This window comes from Rutidosis leptorrhynchoides, chromosome 1 (assembly GCF_046630445.1).
Source record: "Rutidosis leptorrhynchoides isolate AG116_Rl617_1_P2 chromosome 1, CSIRO_AGI_Rlap_v1, whole genome shotgun sequence".
NCBI lineage: Eukaryota > Viridiplantae > Streptophyta > Magnoliopsida > Asterales > Asteraceae > Rutidosis > Rutidosis leptorrhynchoides.
The window spans coordinates 68,215,855-68,231,899 of record NC_092333.1 but is presented as its reverse complement, the minus strand read 5'-3'; the positions used below and the strand labels follow the sequence as shown (position 1 = coordinate 68,231,899).

General features: G+C 30.5%; 1 long non-coding RNA gene across 3 annotated transcripts; it reads right to left on the bottom strand.

Annotated features, from left to right (window-relative positions):
• Positions 1-12,174: 12,174 nt before the first annotated feature.
• LOC139861318 (uncharacterized) lies at positions 12,175-15,184 on the bottom strand. Of its 3 annotated transcripts, none has more exons than XR_011763719.1 (7): positions 14,944-15,184; positions 14,766-14,834; positions 14,425-14,494; positions 13,710-14,348; positions 13,047-13,074; positions 12,609-12,932; positions 12,175-12,325 (listed from the first exon to the last, which is right to left on the bottom strand). It is a non-coding gene; the product is annotated as an uncharacterized lncRNA (long non-coding RNA). The 3 variants fall into 3 exon arrangements; XR_011763718.1 differs by having other exon boundaries at positions 12,609-13,074; positions 13,710-13,758; positions 14,272-14,348; XR_011763717.1 differs by having other exon boundaries at positions 12,609-13,074.
• Positions 15,185-16,045: the final 861 nt, after the last annotated feature.

The window sequence follows — 16,045 nt, the reverse complement described above, 5'->3', positions numbered from 1 at the left end:
GTAATCATGATGTTTGACGTTTTGATTTTAATTTATTTATCTGGGTTAATTGTCCTTTGTCCTGAATTTATTTGATACCTATCTGGTTTTTGTCCATAATAGTCCATCGGTCATAATTATAAAATGCTCGTCAAATTAACCTTATTCCCGAAGTCAAATATTCCAACTAATTAGGGATTCGAACTGTAACAAGGTTTTAATAGTTTGTTAATAATTACACCAGGTTATCGACTGCGTGTAATCCAAGGTTTTAATACTTTGTTAACAATTACACCAATTATCCTTGTATGTAATTCACCCCTGTTTTAATTATTCCATGATACATTAATTTATTCACTTTGGCCATAATGAATAATCAATTACCCAATCTAATTGATTAATTAAATGATTGTAAACGATGTCGTATAAACGTCACTAAATAGGACATTCGTAATCATTTTAATAATTATTAGATTAACTAATTTGAAGATAGGTTCGACAGGTTCCAATAAATTGTCATTCAATTAGACATTACCCCCACCTATTAATAGTCAATAGTCCAATGTTCACAAGTGTCGGTCTTTTGTCCAAACCTTAATTATGGTACAAAATCCAATAACCCCGTCTTAATATTTTAGCCCAACATCACGATTACTTCGGCTCAAATAAGCATAATAATAACTTAGTTACGAGACATTAATTTAAAAAGGAAGAACATAGCTAACAGTGGTATTTAATCGCGTAGCGTTACACGGACAGAGTTCCGACTTACAAAACCTTAAAACATTCTTACAATAACCTTATATTTATTAACTTAAAATTAAAATTAAATTTATAAAATATAAATATAAATATAAATTGAGAGAGATAGATAGAAAATGGGTTGCAGAATTCAAGCAGAATGCGTGAGCTTTTATAGGCCCACTTTGAACTGTACAGCTCCGCGAGTGCGGTACTTTTGTGCCTTACAGCTCCGCGAGTGCGGAGCTTCGGATTCCAGCTCACCAAATTGAGTTAAACGTGGGCTGCTGAATATTATAATATATAATATAATAATATATAATTTCATATAATTATATATATATATATATATATATATATATATATATATATATATATATATATATATATATATATATATATATATATTATATTCTTATGCATAGTTGACTTGTACTTTTAGCTCCGTTGAGTCGTACGTTGATAGTTGGTTCATGTCTCGGTTCCGGATTTTTGAACGTCTCTTCGTACGCTTAGATATCTTGTATTTTGCGTTTCGCGGCTTGTACTCTTGTCGTTTTTAAACGTTATTCATCAATAAATTGAACCACTTGGATTGTATCTTGTACATTTGAGCTTTTAGGTCATTTGCGTCTTTAAATCTTCATTTTCTTCTTTTGTCTTCACACTTATTTAATATAAACGATTATTACTTAAAAATAGAACAATTACAACTAAAAGCTTTACATATTGGAAGGATATTGCTATGAAATATATGTTCCTTTTTAGCATTATCACCCTTCTACCATGACTTGTCGGTAAACGGTGACCTTGCCGTCAATAACATCACTCGCGCACTGATCAGCCAGGGGCGCTGAAGGATTCAAATCAGCCAAAGGTGGGTACCAACAGCGCGATTTTGCGCTTTGTCATAATAGACCTAATAACCTCACAGTTCAGAGGCTCAGAAGTAGACGAAGAAGATGCCATCTATTAAACAAGAAATTCAAAAGATCGTAAGAAAGTAGAATAAACGCGCGCTAACCTGAAAAAGCTAAAAAGACGAGGTCGAAGTAAGCTGATGAGATTTGCGCAAGATTAGAGAGCACAGATGAAGTAAAAAACAAAAATAGGTGATTATGAGGTATTTATAGGAGAGTAAAAACACAAAAGAGGCCCCTGGAGAAGTTGAAAAAGGGAGGTTAAAATATGAAGGGCAGAGATGGAGCCACGTGTCGCAAGATGGAAAGGAAAGAGTACGAGGTAACCGAGGGCGGCGAAAACGGCGGAATGACAACTATAGCAACTGAAAAACGTCGCTTTGATTTCTTTGCATTTAATGCAGCAGGACAAAAATATATGTTTGAAATAAAGGTAGAAGAAAGTGGAGGCGCGTGGAGAAGAATAGCTGAACGATATATAAGAGTTGAATTCAGCGCCACGCGCAAAGCTTGCGCACAACATTGAACGATAGATACGAGCTGAGTTCAACGCCATGCACCGTACTTGCGCACAACACTGAATGATAGATACGAGCTGAGTTCAATGCCATGCACCATACCTGCGTATACCATTGAACTGGGGGACTTAATGATATGCATACCAGATCAGCTCGTGTAGCACATCAAACAACATCGCCACAAGGATTTACAAGGGTACGCGCTAAGGCATAGAGCACTATACTCCCAACCATGGCGCCAGTCCCATTCGCACTTATTGGCAGCGTCCACATGTCAGGCGATGCTGTAGCTGGCAGAGGACACCTGGCAGACAGAAGGTTAGAACTGACAAGAACACTTTTTACTATTGTCGGATCAGATCTCTTGAAGACGTACTATTTGCAGGCCATGATCCTTCAACCTTATTACTTGGCAATAAAAGAAAAGAGAGATTATCCTATAAATACAAGACTTCGTCCACAGAACAAGGGATCCGGGGAATTCACTCCCACACACATATACTCTAAGAACGGTAGCGCATAGTGCAATTATACCCGTGCTACCAGACTCATAGCATTACACTAGACATCCTTGATATACAGGTAACGTCCCATGAACATAAACCCTATCACTTAGCGCGAGCCATCGATGTCCAGACTATCCACCGATGGTGGGTCTACATTTAACCACCCCTGTTGAGATCCTCATCTCGTGAGGGGTTATTCATGGTACTCTGAACCGGAGAGTTAAACTCAATTGACCCTTAAATCCCCTCTTAATGATATCGAGCATGGACCGAACTCGACCCGATTATTCTATGCTTGATCAACTATCTTTTAAACCAATCACTAACGAAAGCATCGAGGCACATCGCGTCTCTCGGATATGGGAAACCATGTATTTTATTACACTTAAGAAAGTTTAGACCATTTCAGAATGTTAATACGTCACCCAACCGAGTCGATCAATTGGATGAGCCTTCTGAACGTGTATGCCTATAGTCAGACTGCACGGGCGTCGGGGGTAAGGGACGTTGCTGTTTATTCAGAATCTTCAAGCCTATCGCATTACCCAATGACATGTCTTATGACAGGGGCGTTTAGGACTAGTGTAGTAAATACAAGGTCACTGCCTATCCATGAGCCAGCATTCCATAATACCGGCAAAGTAACTGATGAAATCATAGCATGCACCTGTTTTAGCCTTATCTGAATTACAAATTTTATCGCATTTACTTTACTTTACTTACTTAATCTAGAAAACCCAAAATTAGGTAATCAACCACTACTCCTGCACCTTAGAATTATCTTAAGTTTTAGATATAGGTTCGATTCTACTAATATCTCAAAAATACGACTCTAGGTCATACTTCCCTTACTCTTAATAAGGAGTAGTACGATTTAGACCCAGCTAAATATAAATTTAAAACTAATATCCCCTTCTGATAGTCAGAGCTGACGTATTGCAACCTGATGACACCGCACAAATAAAACCGTCCGTTTTGGCCATATCAGGAAGGGCGGTTTTAATATATTAAATGGGTATTAAACCCATACCCAATAAAACACGGGTATTTACTAGTTTCCAGATTTCTTTCGTATTCGATTCGTTAACCAAATAAACTCTAAATTTAATAAACGAAATATTTTCGTGACACTTGTCACAAAATGAACCCACTGGACTTATAATATATTATAACAATTATTAAATAATTATTTCACTAACAAGCACTTAAAAACATTTAAGGGCAAAATGGTCATTTTATTTTAGGCCCAATTTAAGGGGTTACAAATCAACCCCCTTAAGGAAATTCCGTCCTAGGAATCTGGTCATGCTTGAACAAAGAAGTTTATCTGGTTCTTATAACCACTTATGTGTTTTTTTTAAGTCCGAGTTTGAGTTGAAACGGAAACACCCATTTACTCTAACTTACTTACTCGGTCGAATCACTATCATCGGACCTCCAAACAACATATTTCACAGGCTCACCCACCAGTACTATCTGTCAGATTTATCTTTTGTCTTATAAAACCTAACACTATTCATAACTGAATACAAAGGTAATCAAGTCATATTACTCTAACACCGTCCAGAACAAAAGCATTTATGTCAAAATTCGTTCTACTAACCACTGGTGTTCATAAAATTCTGGTTTAATTTATTAGTCAAAGTCTAAATCGTGTCCCTATATCACTTGACACTATCAAATTCAATGATTTGTTAACAGGTTTAACTTTTTACATCGCTAATTTTCTTTAAACTTCCAAGCAATAGCAATTACATTCTGTTCATTTCACTAAATTTTGTATTTATATCCACAAAATACGTCACTATTTTACTAAAGTTTATTCAGGCTAGACGTTTCAGGTTCAATTATTCACAGCCCACGTATAATTTAAGTCATCTATGTTTCATTAAATTTCACAGAATTTCTATATTATTTCCCACAATATACTTATTAGTCCAACTCTGACTCAATTTGTTTACTGAATTTCTCAACCTACTGGGACGTCACCCTTCACTAATCAATCTAGTGCATTAAATTCTGTCGATATTTCTTATGACTTACAAAATTCCCTTTTTAATACACTAACTAATACAATTTGGAGAAATAATCACACATCTCTTTTAACACGCAGCTTCTGATTATTCGAAATTAATTACTTTATAGTTTTCTACAGAGTTAAGTAATAGTTTTTCTATCTGATTTCATTAAAACCGCGTTACTCTTTTCTGACCCCAGGGCAACTTACCCTCAAACAATTATATTATCGGATTTCGATTTCTATTGATAATGATTAGCATTTATCATGATCTGATGTACTACTTGCGTCTAATACAGCGGTTATAATTAGAGGTAATCCTTCACATCACGGTTAACCCTAATATAATATTTCAGGTCTTTATTTACTTATGTATTCCTTCATGAACCAATATAGCTTTCAAGGTCATTAACAGAGTAATACCATATATCACCCGACTTCCTAATTTCAAATTTTTAGAAATAATATTATTGCTTTTCCTTTTCAATTCATCTATTAGTTTAGACTATTCTTAGGTCAACTTATTACAACATTATCAATTGCCACTATACATACTTAGTTACTTAGTCTAGTCCATCTTTTTAGCTGTTATCCACAACTTGAAATTTTTAAGTCTACTCACATTAAACCCCCTACATCGAGAAGGTTTCCTATTCAATCACGACCATCACTTGTCGAATAATCGACTTAACTGTCAATCACATGGTTTCAACATCATTCCACGGCATTCGGTTCTATTCCTACAAGGGGTACAATTGCCTTCCGAAACACCTAACCACACACGACAGAATATTCCTATTCTAAAGTTGAATGACTTCATCTGAATTGTATCCACATTCTAGATCTCCTCTTGTTTTCGGGAACGTCCTTACAATTTACTGAAGTGACCCGTCCTAATCCATAAGGACGAATACAATAACATATGGTTACTTTGCGAGGTATTTGACCTCTATATGATACATTTTACAAACATTGCATTCATTTTAAAAGACAAACTTTCATTACATCGAAAGTTGACAGGCATGCATACCATTTCATAATATCCAACTATAAATGACCTAATCTGTCATTTGCTTAATCATAATCTTTATTGAACTCAACAACTTGAATGCAACGTCTTTTGAAATATGCCATGAATGACTCCAAGTAATATCTTTAAAATGAGCAAATGCACAGCGGAAGATTTCTTTCAATCCTGAGAATAAACATGCTTTAAAGTGTCAACCAAAAGGTTGGTGAGTTCATTAGTTTATCATCAATATTCATTTTCATAATTTTAATAGACCACAAGATTTCATATTTCTATTTCTCATAAACATCATGCATGCATATAGCCATCTGCATAAAAATCATTCATATGGATTGAATACCTGGTAACCGACATTAACCATAATGCATAGAATATCCCCACATACATCGACGTCTGTATAATAATAATCTCGAAGTACTAAAGCCATCCATAGACATGAATGGGGGTTGTTAGGCCCAATAGATCTATCTTTAGGATTCGCGTCAATTAGGGACCATTTCCCTAATTCTTAGGTTACCTGACTTGAAGGGCGATATTCGATTTCGATAATTCAACCATATAATGTAGTTTCGATTACTTGTGTCTATTTTGTCAAACATTTATAAAAAACGCATGTATTCTCAGTCCCAAAAATATATATTGCAAAAGCATTCAAAAAGGGAGTAATGAAACTCACAATACTGTATTTCGTAGCAATTATGCATATGACGGCACTGAACAAGTGCAAGGTTGGCATCGGATTCACGAACCTATATTAGTATATATATTTTTATGTTGGTCAATATTTTGTCTAGCAATTTAGGTCAGGTCATAGTGTATCACAATCCTAATGCTCGAGACCGATATGCAAAAGTCAACAAAAGTCAACTTGACCCAAAATGACTTCCAAAATCTATACATGTTTATTATATAACTTAAATATAGTCGTTTTATATATTTAAATATATTTAACAGATTTTATTAGATTAAATAATAAAAATTTATATTAAAATTTATATATAATAAAAATATACTTTTATATATCTTAGGTAATAAAATTTATAAAGTTCACTTAATATCATAAAAATATAGTGGTATGTATTCTTAATGTAATTATATTACATGTGGTAAAATATCTTTGTATCACATATTCATTTGATAAAATAATATTGATAATAATAATAATAATAAGTAAAAGTTGTATTATTTTGTAATAATAATAATAATTATTATTATTCTACTAATAATAATAATAATATTTATTTTTACTAATGATGATATTTATTATGATAAAATAATAATTCTAATCATGATAATTTTAATAATAACGATACTTTTTAATATTAACATTAATAATAATAATATTTTATAAAAATAATAATTCTATTCAAAATGATAATCTTCAATAATAATAATACTAAAATGATAATAATAATGATATTTAATAATAACAATGATATTTCTATTAAAAATGATAATTTTAGTAAAAATGATAGTTTTAATACTAATAATACTTTTAATAATAATAATAATGATAAAAATACTGAAAACGATATTTTTATCTAAATCCATATCTTACAATATTTTAATTTCATCATGATACTTATACTCATGATTTCCTAATCGATTTGTTTATTAGTTTTTAGTCCTCTTTTATATCGCATTCATAATAATGATAATAATAGCAATCATAATAGTTAGATGATACTAATATTAGTTTTAATGATAATGATACTAATAAGTATTATAATAATATTAATGGTAATACTAATAATTATAATAATAATAATGATAATATTAATAATAACCTTAATGATAATAACGATAGTAATAACAATAACAATAACAATAATAATACTTATATTAATAACGATAATGATATTAATAATAATTATTATTATTATTTATAAATAATTTTAATAATAATAACGATGATAATAACGACGATAGTAATAATAATAATCATTTTAATAATAATAATAATACTAAAATTAATAATAATTTAGTTGACCATATCTTTTAATCCGTTCATCGAAACCATAAGCTTTCTAAATGAAAAGTTATTAATTTTTCATCAGCTTTCCAACGACATGCATATCATATACCTTATCTTAGTAGCATATGTATTAAATTCATAATTTATCATAAACTATTTAACGACAAAACTAAGCATACAAACATGCATAATCATATATACTCGAGCACTAGTCAGGGATACACTAATAATATGTAAAAGATAAGATATGAATGCTCACGTATCAATATTGTGATTTAATATTGCAGGAAAGTATGTAGACGCAATGAAAATGATAAACGTTAGGTTGACCTCACGAGCAATACCCTCGAACAATACCCATAACCTCCAAAGTTATAACCCATGATTTCCTTAGCTCTATCCCGTTTAAAAACTTATTTTGAAATCGCCTGAACATAACTCCGTCGTAGTATTTTATGTATACTAATAATATCTTGAAATAATACTGAGTAAATATATATATGTAAATTGATTGAGAGAGTTTAGAGAAATATATTTTCAAGTTTCTATGAAATAATGAAACCTATTGAATTCTATTTATAATAGATTTTTGAATTATTAAAGTGAATTATTAAAGTATGAATTATTAAAGTGAATTATTAAAGTATGAATTATTAAAGTGAATTATTAAAGTTAAAGTAAAGTAAAAGTAAAGTAAAAGTAAAGTTAAACTATAGTAAAAGTATAAAACTATGTACGTATAATACGCGTATATATAATATTAATTTAAATCCTTATATATATCTAATAAAATAAAATATAAATATCGTTATCTTTATCATACTGGTTAAGTAATGAGTTGTCAAAAGTGGTTCTAGATATTTATAAAAGTTATATACTTTTTAATAATAAAGTTCTTTTTAAACTGAAAACGTTTTTGTACGTTTGAAACTAAATCAAATAAATATGATAATTTTGTTTTCCAAAACTAAATATATTTAAGAATCATTTTATTAAAAAGTTAAAATAATGAAAATAGTTATATCATAAAACGTTTTAGAAAAGTAGAATTATATATATTCATAATAGGTTTCAAGTTTTTAAATTACAGTCTGTTGGTGAAGCATGGGATAAAGTCCAAAGGTTAAATAAATGTATGAAATCATCTTAATGAAAAATGTCGAGTTACTTATCTTGTCGATATCCAACATCTAAGTTATTTACACTTCACGTTCTTACTTTCATATTAAATAAAATGAAAGTTAACATATTTATCTTATCAAAGTCACGAGGAAAATATCATAAAACATAAATTGGAAATTAAACATGAATCTCCACTAACCCTTATCTAGTTCCCGTTCATTGACACATTTGTTCTTACTTATAAATCACTTTACCATTTTTCGAATGTTGTAAAAAAGAATAGATTTCTTAAATCACAGTGGACCTCATAACATAGACCCGTAATCATATCACAATGTATCTGATAATTCAATCATTTGATATTATCTTTTAATTCTGTCGATAAATATATTAAACATATATTGAAACAAATACGTTTATGTAAAGTATTATACATCTAATACTTTGTTAACGTTCTCACGTTATATAATGGATTTCATAACTTATTTTCATATCAACCAAGCCGCTTAATGTTTTATTAATATTTCTGAATTTAATATACTCACATATATATACATACATATCTATTTACACATAATTGTTCATGAATCGTCGAGAACAGTCGAAGGGTAAATGAATACATGAACACAGTTCAAAGTTTTGAAATTTCAACATTACAGACTTTGCTTATCGTGTCGGAAACATTTAAACATTTAAAGATAAAGTTTAAATTTGGTTGAAAATTTCCGGGTCGTCACAGTACCTACCCGTTAAAGAAATTTCGTCCCGAAATTTGATTGGGATGGTCATGGCTGACAATAAGTATGTTTTCATGACCCATACGAGTTAAAAATTAGAGTTTTATCATCATTGAGTAATATAGATAAAACAGTTTGATTTTGTGAAGAGTACGAGTGAAGTTATCACAAAAGAGTGAAATGAGTAAATGAAGGTTCGTCTTAACCGGTGACGTAGTCACGGTTGATTTCCAAAATTCAAGGGATTTTAGAGAAAATCTTCGTGATAAGATTTGGTTCTTCGATAATTAAGGAAATTAGAATCCTCTTTGGTTAAATGCGATGATCTGTCTCGATTGCTCTGTCTGATATTTCACTATAAATCCACCCTCTTCGTTTCTTTATTTCCACAACTCTCATCTTCTATTCTTTCTCCCTCAATTCATACTTTAGAGCATTTGTCAATATGCTTCATCCTGTTCTGATTCTTGATATACTTCTAACTTTCATATCTGTCATTCTCCTTTTTCATCTGCCACCGGAAGAATCTATTCACTTCTGCTATACTATTGGTTTTATAATGTTTCTAGTCCTCCCATGTCTTTATATTGCTATATGCATCGATATATACGGTTTATAATTTCTGGGTTATTGTTGGTTTTTATATCTTCCCTTATATTTCGATGTCTCTGCTCCTGTCTTTCTATAATCATTGACATCCACAGTTAATGCTCTCTCTTATTTGCTGCGATTTATACTCCCATTTCTATTTCGGAGCTTCATGCTTTTGTCTCCTCTTCCCGACTTCAAGTCAAGCGAATAATGGCCTAGAATTCGTAGGTATAAAATTCGGAATGAACATAACTAATGTTTTAAGAAGGAAATTGTAATAGCACGGTCTTGATTTGTCAAATTACCAGAATACCTTGGAAAAGGCCGAACCATCAAGAAAAAAATTATTTTCTTGATACGTTTAGAGGTTAAGTAGAATACAAGAGTCGTGTAACATGGCACATGATGACGTTATGATCTGTGAATCATCACGTTCCATTTAGAAACTCAGCATGACTTACTATAATATAATCACGTTGATCAAGTGTCATTATATTATACTAACTCATGCTTCAGTTTCCAACACTTCTTCAAAAACATTCATATTTTAAATTCGAATTTTTCACAATTTAGAAACTAAGACATTTTCTTTTATGATATAACACAGATAGCGTGAAGAAATGAATAATTTCAGATAAGAATAGTTATGGAAATATCTTCAGAAATATCGAGGATATTTATAATGAAAGATATGATAATATCTTAGAATTTCTAACGTCGATGGATGATGATGAAGATTTGTCCGTAAAGGTTTAGAGTCAGGAGCAAGGTATTCGTTTATGACTTCAGCAGACACTGAATCATTTGGATTCTTTGAAGGCAGGTTTTGTCTTTGTAATTTGTCCACAGCCTCCTTCATGGTTTGCGCAATCCGTTTTCCAGTTCCAAACCTTCTCTTTTTCTGAGCTTTGCCAACACACTATTCTTTTTCATCAAACGTATGGCTGTTAAGGTTGTTTACAGTTTTTGTTGCTTCATCAGTATTTTTCAAAATTTCGAGAACTAGTTCGCAGTTTAGGGTATTTTTCAGAAACTTCACATTCGAAGTATGTAAGTCTAGGGAATAGACGTTATATGTATATATATATAATTGTTGGTGTAGAATTGATGCGGAATTCACTACAACAAAAGTGAACATATAGGACACTCAAATTGGTCCTATAATGTCACTTTATAGGACCTTTTCGCCTGATAGGACCAACCGAAGGTGTGTACCAACTAAGGCGGTCGTATAAAGTATAGAAGCTAAAAAAATGTCCTAAAAGCTAATAAGATTATGAAACCAATGATCGGGTCCTATAATATGATTAACCACCACATAAAAGGTCCTTAAAAGTACATATTAATAGCATTTTTTTAAAATTGAGACATACAAAATGGTCACAAAAAGTAAAAATATATTACATTAGTACCAACAGAAGGGTACTAATAAAATTTTATATTTCTTAAGGACTAACAAAAATGATCCCATTATAAGTATTTAGTATCTTAGTACTGAAATAAGAGTCCTATTATAAAATAAAACTACAATGATACCAATAAAGAGTCCTAATGTAACAATATACTAGTTTAGTACCAAGAAACAAGGTCCTAACATTCACAAATGTTACTTTAGTGCCACATAAAGGGTCTCAATATTAAAAATTTTAAGATTAGTAGCATTAAAAAAGATCCTAATATAACTATAGTAAACCTTAAAACCACAAAATGAGTTCTAATATATAATTATATTTACTTTAGTACTATGAAAATTGGTCCTAATATAATGTTATTATATCAAACTTATTATGACATAATTATATGTCCTATAAAGTCATAATAGATTTGGATCCTGTTCGGATATTTGGATCCGGTTCGGATACTCGGATCCGGTTCGGATACTCGAATACGATTTGATTTTTGGATTTTGGGATGTTTTATCAGATCCAGTTTTTATTTAATAGGATTATGGAAACCGAATAAAAAATTTATACTAAAAACAAATATGAACTAATACATAATTATATTTCAATAAGTTATTCTTATAACATGAAAACACACTAGACATAACAAACTCATAAATAATTCAACTCATAAATAATTCAGCACATAAAGACTTCAAATAACATTTGACAAAGAAAGTAAAGACAATGAAAAGCAACGACAAATGTCTTGGATCAGAATGTATTTTTTTAATCCATAGGTACCACCTACAAATAAACCATCCATGTATAAGCATAAAGGTACACATTATAAAAATTAATCTTAATTATTACAAGTTTAACAATAACATACTGATATAAACGTACAATGTCAAGCAATAGACGCACCAATCGAGTCTATGGTATGTTAAAAAAAAAATGTAATAAGACTTTGTATTATACGACAAGGATGGTGGTGTTACTTTAATCTGTTTTACAATGACATTTAATTTAAACACATTAGTTTTGTGCGGTTGTAACTATTTATGTAGAAGTTTAATAGTTTTCTTACCCTGTAGCTTCTAACCTCAGAGAAAACACAACAGCCACCTGAGTAGCTGCTAACAGCAGCCTCATTCAAATTACCATACACCTTAACAAAGAATCATCACCAACTTTGATTAAGATGACAAACAATCGTCACCAACAGCACCAGCAGTACCAACAGCAAATACAGGCTTATTAGGAACGCATACACCAAATGAAAAGCTCAAAATCGATCGTAAGACAGTTTAAAAATTGATTTAAACATTACGCAAACAGTAACCACCATGTAAATATAAAGAACTGTTACCTGAGAATGAAACGAAGCTAAAAATCTGTTGACAAACACGAGCTAACGGATTAACAGTATGAGAAAAAAGCAAAGGTATAAGAGATTAAAAAAACAGATAAACGGAAATAAGAGAAGCAAAAAAAATTTAACCTGCAAGAATGTTTAAAATCAAACCTGCAACAATTGTAGTGCGATTTTCCCCCTGAATATTATAAGATAGTGTGGAGTCAGAATGTGAGGTGTTAAAACATACGAATTCCAGAGACAACACATGTAAAGTTAAATGACAAAAAAAAAGCATTTCTTAATATAATATGAAGGCCTCCTAAAACCACACCAAAATAACAAAGAAACCGACAAAAACACAGTGGGCTAAATCCTCCTAAAACAACACCAAAATAACAAAGAAAATGACAACAAAACAGTGGGCTAATAGTATATAGGATACTAATTTACACTAATGGGCTAAATCCTCCTAAAACCACACCAAAATAACAAAGAAACCGACAAAAACACAGTGGGCTAAATCCTCCTAAAACAACACCAAAATAACAAAGAAAATGACAACAAAACAGTGGGCTAATAGTATATAGGATACTAATTTACACTAATGGTGCATACATCAACAAGCTTAGTCAAGCCTTTATAAATAACTAGAACTAATCACTTAATAAATAAACAAGATACATATCATATTTAAAAATCAGGCAAATGAGTAAAGCAACTAAGAAAACAAAAATATATCCTAAGTTCATCTATGAATCCTTGAAGGATATCATATTTGTAAGATTGTAAGCAACTAAGCATAAATAATAATGGTTAGATAAATACAGTTACCTTATACATTCAGTAGAACAAGGCCTATTACCATTAGTGCATGATGAACCTGCAGTAAAAAGTCACTACAAATAAAACGATAGGTAATCACATATAAAATGTGCACTGGATTTTCAAATAAATGACACTAAATAAACCAAGTTATTCACCTTCTCTCATGAATATTATCTGTACGTTATATAGATACATATGAGTAGAATAATCAGTACAAAGCATTTGTAACCAACTATATAACAAGAAAGAAACTCAACAAATAGGAAAATTTGTACATTCAACCATAATTATAATACTTTGATGAATATAAGCAGATATATATAGCATTTGGGCAATCAATAAAAAGGATGGTCCTTAGATGTCATGTTATCTGATCAGTAGGTATAATCATAATAAGTTAGCTCCCAAATAGTAATAGCACAAATCATCACCATACCTGTTAGCTTATTAGACGTATATAGATTAGCACAGATTAGCATAACAACTTGCATCGGATTCAGCTCCAATGAACTATTAGTCTCAGAATATGTATATGATACATAGCAATTAAGATAAATCAAGAAGCAACCTGTTTAAAGTTTCCTCTATCAAGTGCTTAAACCAATTCAGAGAGATCGTATGTTTGAAAGTCGTATGTTTAATCCCCTGTCAGATAATACAACAATTAAATAAACTTGCAATTGATTGTATAATTGGGGTAAAACTAAAACTTTAAACTTACAACAAGTGAAGGAGAACTTCTTCTCTGGTAATGGCCAATTGAAATTGGAGACACATATATTAAAATTAATCTGTAAAATTAAAAACCAAGAACATAAGATTGAGTTAAGGATAACCTAATGAAATTAAAAACAATAACAAAACTACTGAAGCATTCACTCGGAATGGCCGATTAAACTCGAAAACACATATATAAAAAATTATCTATAAAATAAAAAACCAAAAACATATGACTGAGTTTAGAAAAACCTAATGAACATAAAAATAAAAATCAATAACAAATTGCACTCGAAAGTATTTGAAAATAAATCTACGATCAATTGGAGTTAATATAAAACTTACAATCACTGAAGTAGAATATCTTCAATCGTAATGGCCGTTTGAAATCGAAAACGCACAAATCAAATTAATCTGTAAAATCAAAAACCAAGAACATAAGATTGAGTCCAGGAAAACCCAATGAACATAATATTAATAAAAATTAGAAACCAATATTAAAACGTCTTGTATGAATCCTTACCGTGTACGTACATGTTTAGGCGTGGTGAAAAATAAATCGTAGTATACATCATCGGATTGATTACAGGAATAAGAGTAAGAAATCAAATTAGGGTTTTTGATTTTCCCACTGTAATCAGATTTGTAAAAGTATAAAAATGTATTCATCGTGATATTCACATATAAAAGAAAATCAATACCCGATTTGTTAAAGGGTTAGGGTTTCTATCTTGAAGCAGTTTGATTTGGTATCATCTTGACAACAAAATTTTTTGATCGGGGAGTGAATGGAATAAAAGGCATTATTATACTACAACTAGTGAAATCATCCGTATAACCACGAGTTTGTTTAAACGAAACATTTTAACGATATGTTTTAGGTATTAAGTGAACGTAAATGCTAAAGTTATTTAGTTTAATGACACGTGGAATCACAGAGTCTGACTAAGAAACTCGACAGCTGATCATTTCATCAAACACCTAAAATGCATATTAATCAATCCACATATTGATTATCATTTTATTTTAAAAGTGTAAATTAATATATAAATTTAGAACTAGTTTTCCTTCTGCCTAGCTTTTATACCTTCTCGTACTCAATTCAAAATAATTAGTTAAAATAATTCAAAATTACTTAATTTTAATAATTAAAATAATTATTAATAAGATTCAATATAAATTTAAAATTATTATAGATTAATAACACCACCGACAATGCTTAGATTTTTTTTTTTTTGATTTTCAATTAGCCAGTGAAATGACACGTGGAACCACGAGTTTGTTTAAACGAAACAGATTAATAATATATTTTAAGTATTAATTGAACGTAAATGCTAAATTTAATAATTAATTAATAAGATTTAATATAAATTTAAAATTATTTATATTAATGATATCAATCACTATGCTTAGATTTTTTTTTCTTTTTTTTTATTAACAAACAAATTAGCCTATTAATGACATTATCATTATAACATTTTAATATTAACTATAGATAAGGATGAATTGAAATTGAATAAAAGGCATGATAGTATAAGGATAGTATTGTAATTTGATATGATGCGTGATGTATTATTTATTCCTGGTACTCATATTAATATTTTTTTCAACTAACAAGATTAAAG